This window comes from Hyla sarda, unplaced genomic scaffold (genome assembly GCF_029499605.1).
Source record: "Hyla sarda isolate aHylSar1 unplaced genomic scaffold, aHylSar1.hap1 scaffold_144, whole genome shotgun sequence".
Lineage (NCBI taxonomy): Eukaryota > Metazoa > Chordata > Amphibia > Anura > Hylidae > Hyla > Hyla sarda.
Genome location: NW_026608070.1, coordinates 494,157 through 509,537, shown reverse-complemented (window position 1 = coordinate 509,537; position 15,381 = coordinate 494,157). Strand labels below are relative to the sequence as shown.

At 46.1% G+C, this 15,381-nt stretch overlaps 5 non-coding genes and 1 pseudogene across 5 annotated transcripts; all 6 read right to left on the bottom strand.

The window, feature by feature from the left end:
• Positions 1 to 533: 533 nt before the first annotated feature.
• LOC130307812 (U2 spliceosomal RNA) lies at positions 534 to 723 on the bottom strand. The gene has a single exon (XR_008856968.1). It is a non-coding gene; the product is annotated as a U2 spliceosomal RNA (small nuclear RNA).
• A 2,794-nt stretch (positions 724 to 3,517) lies between these two features.
• On the bottom strand, positions 3,518 to 3,735 carry LOC130307826 (U2 spliceosomal RNA; annotated as a pseudogene).
• Positions 3,736 to 5,802: 2,067 nt separating this feature from the next.
• On the bottom strand, positions 5,803 to 5,993 carry LOC130307767 (U2 spliceosomal RNA). Its single transcript, XR_008856926.1, has one exon. It is a non-coding gene; the product is annotated as a U2 spliceosomal RNA (small nuclear RNA).
• A 2,109-nt stretch (positions 5,994 to 8,102) lies between these two features.
• Positions 8,103 to 8,293, bottom strand: LOC130307766 (U2 spliceosomal RNA). Its single transcript, XR_008856925.1, has one exon. It is a non-coding gene; the product is annotated as a U2 spliceosomal RNA (small nuclear RNA).
• A 2,103-nt stretch (positions 8,294 to 10,396) lies between these two features.
• Positions 10,397 to 10,587, bottom strand: LOC130307765 (U2 spliceosomal RNA). The gene has a single exon (XR_008856924.1). It is a non-coding gene; the product is annotated as a U2 spliceosomal RNA (small nuclear RNA).
• A 2,090-nt stretch (positions 10,588 to 12,677) lies between these two features.
• On the bottom strand, positions 12,678 to 12,863 carry LOC130307801 (U2 spliceosomal RNA). Its single transcript, XR_008856959.1, has one exon. It is a non-coding gene; the product is annotated as a U2 spliceosomal RNA (small nuclear RNA).
• Between the last annotated feature and the right edge of the window lie 2,518 nt (positions 12,864 to 15,381).

The following is a 15,381-nucleotide window of genomic DNA, read 5'->3' as shown; positions in this document are numbered from 1 at the left end:
AGCAATGCATGGTCAATGTACAGCAATGACACACCTGTGTGAACAGCCAGGAGACCCCCCCCCCCCCATGTTATGTTACATAGTTACATAGTTAGTACGGTCGAAAAAAGACATATGTCCATCAAGTTCAACCAGGGAATTAAGGGGTAGGGGTGTGGCGCGATATTGGGGAAGGGATGAGATTTTATATTTCTTCATAAGCATTAATCTTATTTTGTCAATTAGGTACATTCAGCACCCACCCGCTATCAAGGCAGCTGCCTATCATGTCATGCCCTAGCTGCACAGGTGTGCTGGCTACTCAAATGATCCAATTAAGGAGGCCATTTAGTCAGCAGCAGCAGAAGTCCTGTGCCTGGACGCTCCAACAGCGGCCAGACACAAGCAGAAGCAGAAGCAGCAGAAGCAGCAGCAGCAGCACCACCTTTTGTTTTTTGGCTGCAGCAGCAGCAAGGCCCACAGGGCTGGCTAGCTGGCTAGCCAGCAAGCAGGTAGCAATGAAAGTAGGAATCTTTCTTTTTAACCCTGTAAGGGGGTGGTGCACTGTACCCGAAGATACTGCCATATCGGGTCAATGCATAGGGCGACGGAAGCAAGCTTCGAAATCGGCCCCCGTTCTCAAAAATCCATTTAATATATGGTCCCCAGATATGGGACGTATCAGATATTAAACTGATAAGAACAGATTTAAAAAGTACATTTAAACGCATGTTAAGAACATAAAACCACTGTTTTTCCATTTTTGCCTTCTTCTTACCTGCTTTGATAAAAAAAAATCTGATTTTAGATTTGGTGCCCTCCCACCAGTGCAGCATAGGCTCGTGGGGTTTTCTTTGTGATTGCCAGCATTGGTAGGTCCGCACAAACTCCTCTTTTATCTCAGGGTCCTCTAGGAGTGTGGTGTTTAATCTCCAGAGGCCCCTTTTTGCTTTTTGCTCCCCCTCTAGCTCCAGGCCCACCAAGAGGAGCTTATGATCAGAGAAGATATTCTGCTCGAGCGTGCATTTCAGGGGTTTAAAAGCTCTAGAGGAAAAAATAAAATTGATTCTGGAGCTCACTCTTCCATTGGACCATGTGGCGCCCGGGTCCTCCGGCAAGAGATCCTTCCAGCAATCTTTCAAATTAAAATCATCAATAAAATTTTTAAGCAGGTAAGAAGTGCGGTTTTTACGATTAATATCCCCACCCTGCCGGTGTTCCCCATCACGTATGCAGTTAAAATCACCTCCCACCAGCAGGGGGGAAGACCCAACACAAAACAGTGGTAAAATTTCAAATAGTTCTGCCCGCTCCTGTTTATCAGGAGGGGCATACACATTTAAAACACGAATTAAAAGTCCATTAAAATATAGATGAATTAAAAGAGCTCTGCCAGGCACAATCTCAGTTACTGTATGAATAGAAAAGGACTGGCCTCGGCAGAGCAGCCCAACACCCACAGAACGACAGTCATTTGCACCGGACCATATGGATGGGCCCAGCTTCCAGTCTTCTTTTAAGTCTTTATAGTCCATTTTACTAGGGATTCCACATTCTTGTAGCAGGCAAAGGTCAAAGTCACATGTCTCTTGATAAGAAAATAAAGCAGCCCTGCGATCAGGGCTCTTTAAGGACCTCACATTGAGTGAGGCAATTTTTACAGGGATAGGCATAGTTTATGGAGAGTCCGTGCTTGGAGAATCAAAGTCAATAATAAGCTGCGTACCGTCATCCCCCGCCTGCGGGGTCATCAGCTCCTTGATGTTCTGAGGGTCGGAGCTTGAGATCGATGATGCCCCGACCCTGAGCTCGCTCTCGTCCGAACTACGGCACGCCGCTTTCCTTTGAATGTCTTCCTCTTCTTCTTCTCTTTGTCTTTTAAATGTCACACTGCTGTCCATATCCTCTGTGTTGCTCTCACTCGATGTAATCTCTGGCCCCCGGCTGATGGATCTGCGTCTTCTTTCATCTTTTGACGACTGGAACTGCTGCACAGGGGCCTGTGAGGCCTCTTTTCCGGAACCTTTGCCGCTACCTTGGGAAGTTTTCATCGCTTGTTCCCCAGCAAGCGTTGCTGAGGACTGTTGCTCCAACTTCCCCATCGATCGACGATGGCCAGTTTTACCCACCGGGTCCACTGCTGGCGGGGCAGCAAACCCTGGTTTGGCGCCACTTGTCTTCTTGGCCCTGTCCTGTATAGGCGGAGTAACAGGACCGGGCTCAGACCTGGCCACCTGGCTCCCCTTCCGGCGGGCTTTCACTGGGGCCTCTTCGTCCGGAGCAGGGCGACCCTGGGCCAAGCCAGTACCTGGCTTATGTTGCAATTTTGGGTCCACCTCTGCCCCCACCGAGGCCCGTCGGCTGCCACCCGCCACAGGTGAGCCCCCTTCAGAAGTTTTGGCGGGCTCTTGAGCCAGGTAGGAAGTCGATCGACGTCTTTCAATTTCCCGGGCAGTAAACTCGATCACCCGCCCGGGCTTCGTGGAATCCCCATGGCCTCCCCCTAGCACTACCACCGGTGGGCCCCCCGATGGAGCACCAGAGGTCTTGGGCCTGGACCCATCAGTACCTGCCATCTGGGGTTTGGGCATCTTAAAAAAGGACGTCTTTTGTCCTGTCCCCTCTTTGGGTGGGCCCAGCCTTGACCCACCCATCGTAGTTTTTGCTTTATGGGGACAGGAATTAAAATTGTGATTTTCCTCTCCGCAGAGGTTGCACCTTATCGTATGGCTACATCTTGAGGCTATGTGACCTTCTTGGCCACACCTATTGCAGCGAATCACACGCTCCGCGCCGCAGGTCTCCTGGGTGTGGCCAAACCTCAAGCAATTTCGGCAATACATAGGCATTTGAGGATAGAACAGGAAGCCCCGAACTCTCCCGATGGCAAAATTTGGGGGCGGATGGCAAAGACCCCCAATACCACCGGGATCCTTACGGAGCTTGACCCAGAACTTCCTCTTGCCGTTCCAGAACCGCACGGAGTTCAAGATTTTGTTTGCGAATCGCACCTCTTCGCAGTATCGTCGAAGAAAAGTGGCTATATCCTCCGTGGTCACATGAGGGCTGTGCATAGCCACCACCAACGGTATATGTTCCTCACCATAGAGGAACTGGAACGAAAGACCGTCGAGTCGATCGTCCCTCTGGTCCGCACCAGACAAGGTTGCATAGATGTTATCGCAACACGCCGTGGCCGTGAAGGTGACGGTATACAGGCCACGGCTTTCCTGGTCATTTAGACACAGGATGTCCTCCCTATTGAGGCGGAAGTAGTCAAGAAGAATCAACTCCGCAATGAAGCGGAGGTTCTTCAACTGACGATGGCTCTCCGACACCTCTATGCGGATGGTATTTCGCATCGACATTTCCCCAGAGGGGAAAGTCCAGGAGAACGGCATCTTCCACACCCAGGGACTAAGCCCCTTCCCCAATAGCAGCAGGGGCTCGGAATCCCGCTATAAAAGCGGAACCCTTACCCAAGGCAGAGGTCGGGGGTACCCTAGGTGCTTCCGAAGCTACAGGTAACGCTCAACGTACCGAAAATGCCTTCTGAGACACAAGGTCCCAGAGACAGGGGGATCGCAACCCGTTGTCTGTGGACTAAGCCCGCTCCCCAATAGCAGCAAGGGGGTGAAGTCCCTCCGTAAGGAGAGACAATCCCCCAAGGCCGAGAAGCGGGGTACCACAGACACCTTCCGACCAGACCAAATGCAGATACTACACTTGATCTTAGCCAAAAGGCCGAGAAGCGATAACCGTGAAAGGGGCGGGCCCAACAAGGTGCCCTTCATGGGCACTATCACTGCTTGCTGTCAGGGAGGCTGCCAGACAATTTTCCATGCACACTCTGGGCTGGGGGGCAGTCAACCACCAGTACACACAGCAGAACCTAAACCCATACCATTATTGCTAAGCAGCAAGACAGGGGCCCATTGCACTCCCACGGGGCCTTTTTAAATGCAATCCATAACCCGGATTTGCCAGGAACCCTTCTTACTCCTCCTACTTGCATGTGACACTGGGCTTAGGATCTGCATAGGAAACACACACACAAGCACACACCTACCTTTGTTGCCTGCAGATGCCTCCTTGGCTGTCCCCAAACGGTATCAAACCAACACCCACGGGAAGCTGTAAGCATAGAGGACATGCCTGCACCCCATTGGACTTACCTGTGTGGGTTAAACCCGGGTTATTTGACAACCTATGGCGGTGATGGTTCTGCTCAGGCAGAGCAGTGCTGATGCTCCTCATAAAGCTGTCGCTGTTGTGAAGGTTCTAGGTGACATCACAAATCCCTATGGTTACATACACAACAAAGCTGGGTTGTTGTTGTTTACACTCTGCAAGGCCTGTGGAAGTGAGTGACATCATAGCACTGTAGTTCTGAGGGTTCTAGATGGATGCAACAATCTCCTGTTGCTTCTATGAAGGCCATAATAGACGACATCACCAAACAGCTCCATAGTCACATACACAGCAAAGGAGAGATGTTGTTTACACCTAGTGATGTCAGTGGTATTGAGTGACATCACAGCACAGTGCTAAGGCTCCTGGGCCTGGACACAGCAGCGGCTGCAATATCTCAACGGAGAATACGTTTATATATATGTGTGTGTGTGCGCGTATATATATATATATATATATATATATTTCTCCGCCGAAATCACTTTTAAACCCATTTCCACCTTTTTTTCCCTTCTCTTCCTCTTACTTTTTTTTCACGTTTTTTTACGTTTTTCTCCTTTTCGCCTCTTTTCTGGGCGTATTATTCTTCTTTTTCTTCTTTTTTTTCGTCTAATGCATACCCCATCAGTGCAGCAATGCTTATTCAATACCGCCAGCAGATGGAGACACTGGGGGATAATTTTCTAAGGATTTATACTGATTTTTCCTGTCTGAATTTGTCGCACAGAAAGTTGCAGGCCAAATATGTGTGACATTTCTGCGACTTTAGCTTCTAGAGCATTTTTACAACATTATACATAGGTGCTGAATACATAAAAAGCGACTGTTCAGCGACAGACAAGTCGCATCGGCTGAAAGTAGGCCAGAATGTCAGTCCATGTTGGAGCAGGTTTAGATACAGTCTAAAGTATAGATCTCAAAGTCTGTGCACAGAATTTAGCAAGGGCCTCGCACCTTCTGATGCATCAGGTAGGTGCACAATAGCATAGCCTAACCCTCTGTACTTTGGTCCATATTGATGCGGGACATAGACAGCCAGCTGATGACCAATCCATTAGTGCAATGGATGGCTGGAAGCATTTGTCTTTGCCTTTGCAATACCACAGAAGCAATGCATGGTCAATGTACAGCAATGACACACCTGTGTGAACAGCCAGGAGACCCCCCCCATGTTATGTTACATAGTTACATAGTTAGTACGGTCGAAAAAAGACATATGTCCATCAAGTTCAACCAGGGAATTAAGGGGTAGGGGTGTGGCGCGATATTGGGGAAGGGATGAGATTTTATATTTCTTCATAAGCATTAATCTTATTTTGTCAATTAGGAACATTCAGCACCCACCCGCTATCAAGGCAGCTGCCTATCATGTCATGCCCTACCTGCACAGGTGTGCTGGCTACTCAAATGATCCAATTAAGGAGGCCATTTAGTCAGCAGCAGCAGAAGTCCTGTGCCTGGACGCTCCAACAGCGGCCAGACACAAGCAGAAGCAGAAGCAGCAGAAGCAGCAGCAGCACCACCTTTTGTTTTTTGGCTGCAGCAGCAGCAAGGCCCACAGGGCTGGCTAGCTGGCTAGCCAGCAAGCAGGTAGCAATGAAAGTAGGAATCTTTCTTTTTAACCCTGTAAGGGGGTGGTGCACTGTACCCGAAGATACTGCCATATCGGGTCAATGCATAGGGCGACGGAAGCAAGCTTCGAAATCGGCCCCCGTTCTCAAAAATCCATTTAATATATGGTCCCCAGATAGGGGACGTATCAGATATTAAACTGATAAGAACAGATACTACACTTGATCTTAGCCAAAAGGCCGAGAAGCGATAACCGTGAAAGGGGCGGGCCCAACAAGGTGCCCTTCATGGGCACTATCACTGCTTGCTGTCAGGGAGGCTGCCAGACAATTTTCCATGCACACTCTGGGCTGGGGGGCAGTCAACCACCAGTACACACAGCAGAACCTAAACCCATACCATTATTGCTAAGCAGCAAGACAGGGGCCCATTGCACTCCCACGGGGCCTTTTTAAATGCAATCCATAACCCGGATTTGCCAGGAACCCTTCTTACTCCTCCTACTTGCATGTGACACTGGGCTTAGGATCTGCATAGGAAACACACACACAAGCACACACCTACCTTTGTTGCCTGCAGATGCCTCCTTGGCTGTCCCCAAACGGTATCAAACCAACACCCACGGGAAGCTGTAAGCATAGAGGACATGCCTGCACCCCATTGGACTTACCTGTGTGGGTTAAACCCGGGTTATTTGACAACCTATGGCGGTGATGGTTCTGCTCAGGCAGAGCAGTGCTGATGCTCCTCATAAAGCTGTCGCTGCTGTGAAGGTTCTAGGTGACATCACAAATCCCTATGGTTACATACACAACAAAGCTGGGTTGTTGTTGTTTACACTCTGCAAGGCCTGTGGAAGTGAGTGACATCATAGCACTGTAGTTCTGAGGGTTCTAGATGGATGCAACAATCTCCTGTTGCTTCTATGAAGGCCATAATAGACGACATCACCAAACAGCTCCATAGTCACATACACAGCAAAGGAGAGATGTTGTTTACACCTAGTGATGTCAGTGGTATTGAGTGACATCACAGCACAGTGCTAAGGCTCCTGGGCCTGGACACAGCAACGGCTGCAATATCTCAACGGAGAATACGTTTATATATATGTGTGTGTGTGCGCGTATATATATATATATATATATATATATATATATATATATATATATATATATATATATATCTCCGCCGAAATCACTTTTAAACCCATTTCCACCTTTTTTTCCCTTCTCTTCCTCTTACTTTTTTTTCACGTTTTTTTACGTTTTTCTCCTTTTCGCCTCTTTTCTGGGCGTATTATTCTTCTTTTTCTTCTTTTTTTTCGTCTAATGCATACCCCATCAGTGCAGCAATGCTTATTCAATACCGCCAGCAGATGGAGACACTGGGGGATAATTTTCTAAGGATTTATACTGATTTTTCCTGTCTGAATTTGTCGCACAGAAAGTTGCAGGCCAAATATGTGTGACATTTCTGCGACTTTAGCTTCTAGAGCATTTTTACAACATTATACATAGGTGCTGAATACATAAAAAGCGACTGTTCAGCGACAGACAAGTCGCATCGGCTGAAAGTAGGCCAGAATGTCAGTCCATGTTGGAGCAGGTTTAGATACAGTCTAAAGTATAGATCTCAAAGTCTGTGCACAGAATTTAGCAAGGGCCTCGCACCTTCTGATGCATCAGGTAGGTGCACAATAGCATAGCCTAACCCTCTGTACTTTGGTCTATATTGATGCGGGACATAGACAGCCAGCTGATGACCAATCCATTAGTGCAATGGATGGCTGGAAGCATTTGTCTTTGCCTTTGCAATACCACAGAAGCAATGCATGGTCAATGTACAGCAATGACACACCTGTGTGAACAGCCAGGAGACCCCCCCCCCCCCCCCCCCCATGTTATGTTACATAGTTACATAGTTAGTACGGTCGAAAAAAGACATATGTCCATCAAGTTCAACCAGGGAATTAAGGGGTAGGGGTGTGGCGCGATATTGGGGAAGGGATGAGATTTTATATTTCTTCATAAGCATTAATCTTATTTTGTCAATTAGGAACATTCAGCACCCACCCGCTATCAAGGCAGCTGCATATCATGTCATGCCCTACCTGCACAGGTGTGCTGGCTACTCAAATGATCCAATTAAGGAGGCCATTTAGTCAGCAGCAGCAGAAGTCCTGTGCCTGGACGCTCCAACAGCGGCCAGACACAAGCAGAAGCAGAAGCAGCAGAAGCAGCAGCAGCACCACCTTTTGTTTTTTGGCTGCAGCAGCAGCAAGGCCCACAGGGCTGGCTAGCTGGCTAGCCAGCAAGCAGGTAGCAATGAAAGTAGGAATCTTTCTTTTTAACCCTGTAAGGGGGTGGTGCACTGTACCCGAAGATACTGCCATATCGGGTCAATGCATAGGGCGACGGAAGCAAGCTTCGAAATCGGCCCCCGTTCTCAAAAATCCATTTAATATATGGTCCCCAGATAGGGGACGTATCAGATATTAAACTGATAAGAACAGATACTACACTTGATCTTAGCCAAAAGGCCGAGAAGCGATAACCGTGAAAGGGGCGGGCCCAACAAGGTGCCCTTCATGGGCACTATCACTGCTTGCTGTCAGGGAGGCTGCCAGACAATTTTCCATGCACACTCTGGGCTGGGGGGCAGTCAACCACCAGTACACACAGCAGAACCTAAACCCATACCATTATTGCTAAGCAGCAAGACAGGGGCCCATTGCACTCCCACGGGGCCTTTTTAAATGCAATCCATAACCCGGATTTGCCAGGAACCCTTCTTACTCCTCCTACTTGCATGTGACACTGGGCTTAGGATCTGCATAGGAAACACACACACAAGCACACACCTACCTTTGTTGCCTGCAGATGCCTCCTTGGCTGTCCCCAAACGGTATCAAACCAACACCCACGGGAAGCTGTAAGCATAGAGGACATGCCTGCACCCCATTGGACTTACCTGTGTGGGTTAAACCCGGGTTATTTGACAACCTATGGCGGTGATGGTTCTGCTCAGGCAGAGCAGTGCTGATGCTCCTCATAAAGCTGTCGCTGCTGTGAAGGTTCTAGGTGACATCACAAATCCCTATGGTTACATACACAACAAAGCTGGGTTGTTGTTGTTTACACTCTGCAAGGCCTGTGGAAGTGAGTGACATCATAGCACTGTAGTTCTGAGGGTTCTAGATGGATGCAACAATCTCCTGTTGCTTCTATGAAGGCCATAATAGACGACATCACCAAACAGCTCCATAGTCACATACACAGCAAAGGAGAGATGTTGTTTACACCTAGTGATGTCAGTGGTATTGAGTGACATCACAGCACAGTGCTAAGGCTCCTGGGCCTGGACACAGCAGCGGCTGCAATATCTCAACGGAGAATACGTTTATATATATGTGTGTGTGTGCGCGTATATATATATATATATATATATATATATATATATACATATATATATATATTTCTCCGCCGAAATCACTTTTAAACCCATTTCCACCTTTTTTTCCCCTTCTCTTCCTCTTACTTTTTTTTCACGTTTTTTTACGTTTTTCTCCTTTTCGCCTCTTTTCTGGGCGTATTATTCTTCTTTTTCTTCTTTTTTTTCGTCTAATGCATACCCCATCAGTGCAGCAATGCTTATTCAATACCGCCAGCAGATGGAGACACTGGGGGATAATTTTCTAAGGATTTATACTGATTTTTCCTGTCTGAATTTGTCGCACAGAAAGTTGCAGGCCAAATATGTGTGACATTTCTGCGACTTTAGCTTCTAGAGCATTTTTACAACATTATACATAGGTGCTGAATACATAAAAAGCGACTGTTCAGCGACAGACAAGTCGCATCGGCTGAAAGTAGGCCAGAATGTCAGTCCATGTTGGAGCAGGTTTAGATACAGTCTAAAGTATAGATCTCAAAGTCTGTGCACAGAATTTAGCAAGGGCCTCGCACCTTCTGATGCATCAGGTAGGTGCACAATAGCATAGCCTAACCCTCTGTACTTTGGTCTATATTGATGCGGGACATAGACAGCCAGCTGATGACCAATCCATTAGTGCAATGGATGGCTGGAAGCATTTGTCTTTGCCTTTGCAATACCACAGAAGCAATGCATGGTCAATGTACAGCAATGACACACCTGTGTGAACAGCCAGGAGACCCCCCCCCCCCCCCCCCCATGTTATGTTACATAGTTACATAGTTAGTACGGTCGAAAAAAGACATATGTCCATCAAGTTCAACCAGGGAATTAAGGGGTAGGGGTGTGGCGCGATATTGGGGAAGGGATGAGATTTTATATTTCTTCATAAGCATTAATCTTATTTTGTCAATTAGGAACATTCAGCACCCACCCGCTATCAAGGCAGCTGCCTATCATGTCATGCCCTACCTGCACAGGTGTGCTGGCTACTCAAATGATCCAATTAAGGAGGCCATTTAGTCAGCAGCAGCAGAAGTCCTGTGCCTGGACGCTCCAACAGCGGCCAGACACAAGCAGAAGCAGAAGCAGCAGAAGCAGCAGCAGCACCACCTTTTGTTTTTTGGCTGCAGCAGCAGCAAGGCCAACAGGGCTGGCTAGCTGGCTAGCCAGCAAGCAGGTAGCAATGAAAGTAGGAATCTTTCTTTTTAACCCTGTAAGGGGGTGGTGCACTGTACCCGAAGATACTGCCATATCGGGTCAATGCATAGGGCGACGGAAGCAAGCTTCGAAATCGGCCCCCGTTCTCAAAAATCCATTTAATATATGGTCCCCAGATAGGGGACGTATCAGATATTAAACTGATAAGAACAGATACTACACTTGATCTTAGCCAAAAGGCCGAGAAGCGATAACCGTGAAAGGGGCGGGCCCAACAAGGTGCCCTTCATGGGCACTATCACTGCTTGCTGTCAGGGAGGCTGCCAGACAATTTTCCATGCACACTCTGGGCTGGGGGGCAGTCAACCACCAGTACACACAGCAGAACCTAAACCCATACCATTATTGCTAAGCAGCAAGACAGGGGCCCATTGCACTCCCACGGGGCCTTTTTAAATGCAATCCATAACCCGGATTTGCCAGGAACCCTTCTTACTCCTCCTACTTGCATGTGACACTGGGCTTAGGATCTGCATAGGAAACACACACACAAGCACACACCTACCTTTGTTGCCTGCAGATGCCTCCTTGGCTGTCCCCAAACGGTATCAAACCAACACCCACGGGAAGCTGTAAGCATAGAGGACATGCCTGCACCCCATTGGACTTACCTGTGTGGGTTAAACCCGGGTTATTTGACAACCTATGGCGGTGATGGTTCTGCTCAGGCAGAGCAGTGCTGATGCTCCTCATAAAGCTGTCGCTGCTGTGAAGGTTCTAGGTGACATCACAAATCCCTATGGTTACATACACAACAAAGCTGGGTTGTTGTTGTTTACACTCTGCAAGGCCTGTGGAAGTGAGTGACATCATAGCACTGTAGTTCTGAGGGTTCTAGATGGATGCAACAATCTCCTGTTGCTTCTATGAAGGCCATAATAGACGACATCACCAAACAGCTCCATAGTCACATACACAGCAAAGGAGAGATGTTGTTTACACCTAGTGATATCAGTGGTATTGAGTGACATCACAGCACAGTGCTAAGGCTCCTGGGCCTGGACACAGCAGCGGCTGCAATATCTCAACGGAGAATACGTTTATATATATGTGTGTGTGTGCGCGTATATATATATATATATATATATATATATATATATATATATATATATTTCTCCGCCGAAATCACTTTTAAACCCATTTCCACCTTTTTTTCCCTTCTCTTCCTCTTACTTTTTTTTCACGTTTTTTTACGTTTTTCTCCTTTTCGCCTCTTTTCTGGGCGTATTATTCTTCTTTTTCTTCTTTTTTTTCGTCTAATGCATACCCCATCAGTGCAGCAATGTTTATTCAATACCGCCAGCAGATGGAGACACTGGGGGATAATTTTCTAAGGATTTATACTGATTTTTCCTGTCTGAATTTGTCGCACAGAAAGTTGCAGGCCAAATATGTGTGACATTTCTGCGACTTTAGCTTCTAGAGCATTTTTACAACATTATACATAGGTGCTGAATACATAAAAAGCGACTGTTCAGCGACAGACAAGTCGCATCGGCTGAAAGTAGGCCAGAATGTCAGTCCATGTTGGAGCAGGTTTAGATACAGTCTAAAGTATAGATCTCAAAGTCTGTGCACAGAATTTAGCAAGGGCCTCGCACCTTCTGATGCATCAGGTAGGTGCACAATAGCATAGCCTAACCCTCTGTACTTTGGTCTATATTGATGCGGGACATAGACAGCCAGCTGATGACCAATCCATTAGTGCAATGGATGGCTGGAAGCATTTGTCTTTGCCTTTGCAATACCACAGAAGCAATGCATGGTCAATGTACAGCAATGACACACCTGTGTGAACAGCCAGGAGACCCCCCCCCCCATGTTATGTTACATAGTTACATAGTTAGTACGGTCGAAAAAAGACATATGTCCATCAAGTTCAACCAGGGAATTAAGGGGTAGGGGTGTGGCGCGATATTGGGGAAGGGATGAGATTTTATATTTCTTCATAAGCATTAATCTTATTTTGTCAATTAGGAACATTCAGCACCCACCCGCTATCAAGGCAGCTGCCTATCATGTCATGCCCTACCTGCACAGGTGTGCTGGCTACTCAAATGATCCAATTAAGGAGGCCATTTAGTCAGCAGCAGCAGAAGTCCTGTGCCTGGACGCTCCAACAGCGGCCAGACACAAGCAGAAGCAGAAGCAGCAGAAGCAGCAGCAGCACCACCTTTTGTTTTTTGGCTGCAGCAGCAGCAAGGCCCACAGGGCTGGCTAGCTGGCTAGCCAGCAAGCAGGTAGCAATGAAAGTAGGAATCTTTCTTTTTAACCCTGTAAGGGGGTGGTGCACTGTACCCGAAGATACTGCCATATCGGGTCAATGCATAGGGCGACGGAAGCAAGCTTCGAAATCGGCCCCCGTTCTCAAAAATCCATTTAATATATGGTCCCCAGATAGGGGACGTATCAGATATTAAACTGATAAGAACAGATAAGGTTTCAACAAAATTTTTTATTGAATAAATAAGAAACCATACAAAATTTAAAATGCAAAATAATAAAAGGTTCACAAAAGTTTTAAAATACAAATAATAAAACCAGTAATAAAAGGAGAAAAAATAAAAATGGCAGGATAAAACATTATACAAATGTCATAAAAACTGATTATACTGTTATTTCGTTCCATAGAGGCAGACACCACATGGATGCTGCCTCGCTGGCCCCCAACTGTTTCTTGTCTCTTAGGTAATAGATGTACATCTCACTCAGGGCCAGCTTTATACAGTTTTTAACATCAATAAAATCATGTTTAAAAAGTAAGATGTTCCTAACTTTCCAGATGGCATTTTTAAAACAATTAATAATCATCCAGCAGATCATCTGCTGTTTAAAATTGGGGCAGTTAAAAAGACCGTAAAAGACACATTCGTGATTAAAATCTTTTAGGCCGCAGGCCCACTTCAAAAGTGGGCCTACCTTCCTCCAAAGCTCCCGTGCAAAAGGGCAGTTCCAAAATATGTGCAGCACCGTTTCGTCCACTCCGCAGCCATCTCTCGGGCACTTGGCTCTCGCCACCAGTCCTCGCCTGTGCTGAAACTCACGAGTAGGGAGGCACTGGTGGACGATTGCCCAGGCAAGATCCCTGTGTACATTCGCCAGAAACTTCCCGTACACGTTCCGCCATACCTTTTTGGATCTTGCCTGTGTGAAATTGGACACTGCCAGGGTAACCTCACTCCGCCTGAGGACCTTTGATACCTTTCTCTGGTCCCCCAGTATGTCAGGCTCCAAATCTTGGAGACCTAGGAGCCTGACTGTCTTTTCCAACACCACATAATGTTTTGGGGGACACAGAAGCACCGGAGCGTTCAGAGGGATGCGCAACCATCTTTTAAAAACCATGCCCGCAGCGTACCTTAAAAAGCAGCTAAAAATGCCATCGGATTTAATAATTTTAAAACAGAAACAGAAATACTTTATGTAAAAGAAAGTAAAAAGGTTAGGAACATCTTTCCCGCCATTATCTTTACTTTTGTACATAAAATCACGCTTTAATTTCTCCATTTTTGAACCCCATAAAAAAGTAAAAACAATTCTAGTTACTTTTTTAATGTATAAAATAGATGGAGGAAATACCATGGCAATGTATAGCATAATAGGGAGTAAAACCATCTTTATTATTAAAATCTTCCCCTCCATGGTAAGGTTTCTAAGATTCCACATTAAAATCTTCTTCTCCATCTTAGCTATAGCTGAATCCCAGTTAGGGCTCCCATCATTGACCTGGTTAAAAACAATACCTAAAACTTTAATTTGATCCTGTTGCATTGTGACTCCTGGGGTGATGGATGAATCCCAGGAGCCAATATAAAAACAGTCACATTTATCTGTGTTTAGCTTAAAACCAGAGACCTCGCAGAAATAGCTGGTGTTCCTCAATGCCCCCCTCATGGATGGAGAGTCCGGGCACAGTATGGTGACATCATCCATGTACCCCAACACCTTTAGATGGGTCCCTCCTCCACCAGGTATCGGTACGCCTCTTACTACCCGGTCTTTTCTGAGGAGGGCCATCAGTGGTTCGATTGCGCAAATAAAAAGGAGTGGGGACAGGGGGCAGCCCTGTTTGACACCTGATAAAAGAGGAACACCGCTGGTTAAAAAGCCATTAACAGAGACTTGACTAAAACAGGATCGGTATAAAAGCATGATTCGGCTTAAAATCGTTTCAGGCACTGCCATCTTTTTAAGAACTAAAAACAGGTATTCATGGGAGACCCTATCAAAGGCTTTTTCAAAGTCTAAGGATAAAATTGCTACAGTTTGATTTCTATCCTTAAAATACCATAAAACATCTCTTAAAATATTTAGGGATTCAGCTATAGACCTTCCAGGTACCCCACAAACCTGATTTGGGTGAATTAATTTATGAATGAAAGGTTTAAAACGGACAGCTAATAACTTGGCTAAAACTTTATAATCAACATTTAAAAGTGTGATGGGGCGCCAATTTTTTAGCATATCCTTTTCACCCTTTTTAAAAAGTAATGATACAATCCCCCTCCTCCAGGAAGGGGGAAGTTCATTAACAATAAAAGTTTCTTTATACAATAAAACCATATCATCCTTTAAAATATCCCAAAAAGCTAAATAAAATTCGATGGGTAAACCATCTTCCCCAGGGGCCTTCCCACTAGAAAAACTTTTAAAAACAAATAAAAGTTCATCTAAGTTAAGATCACGGGATAAAACCTCCTGGTCTAAAACATCTAGCTTAAAATCAAGGGAATTAAGAACATGTTCTAAAAAGGATGGATTAAGATCTTTCTTATTAAAAAGAAGCTGGTAGAAGTTAAAAACTGCATCTAACATGCCTTTTGGAGTGGATTCACCCTCAAGGTTTTGGATGATATCCCTCCTATTCATCACTTTTTTAAAAAAGAAACGGGAACATTTCTCGCCCTCCTCCAGGTGCTGCACATGTGAGTTAAAAATGATTTGTTTCCCTTTCTTTTCTATGGCATGTTTTATTTCAGTTTTAAG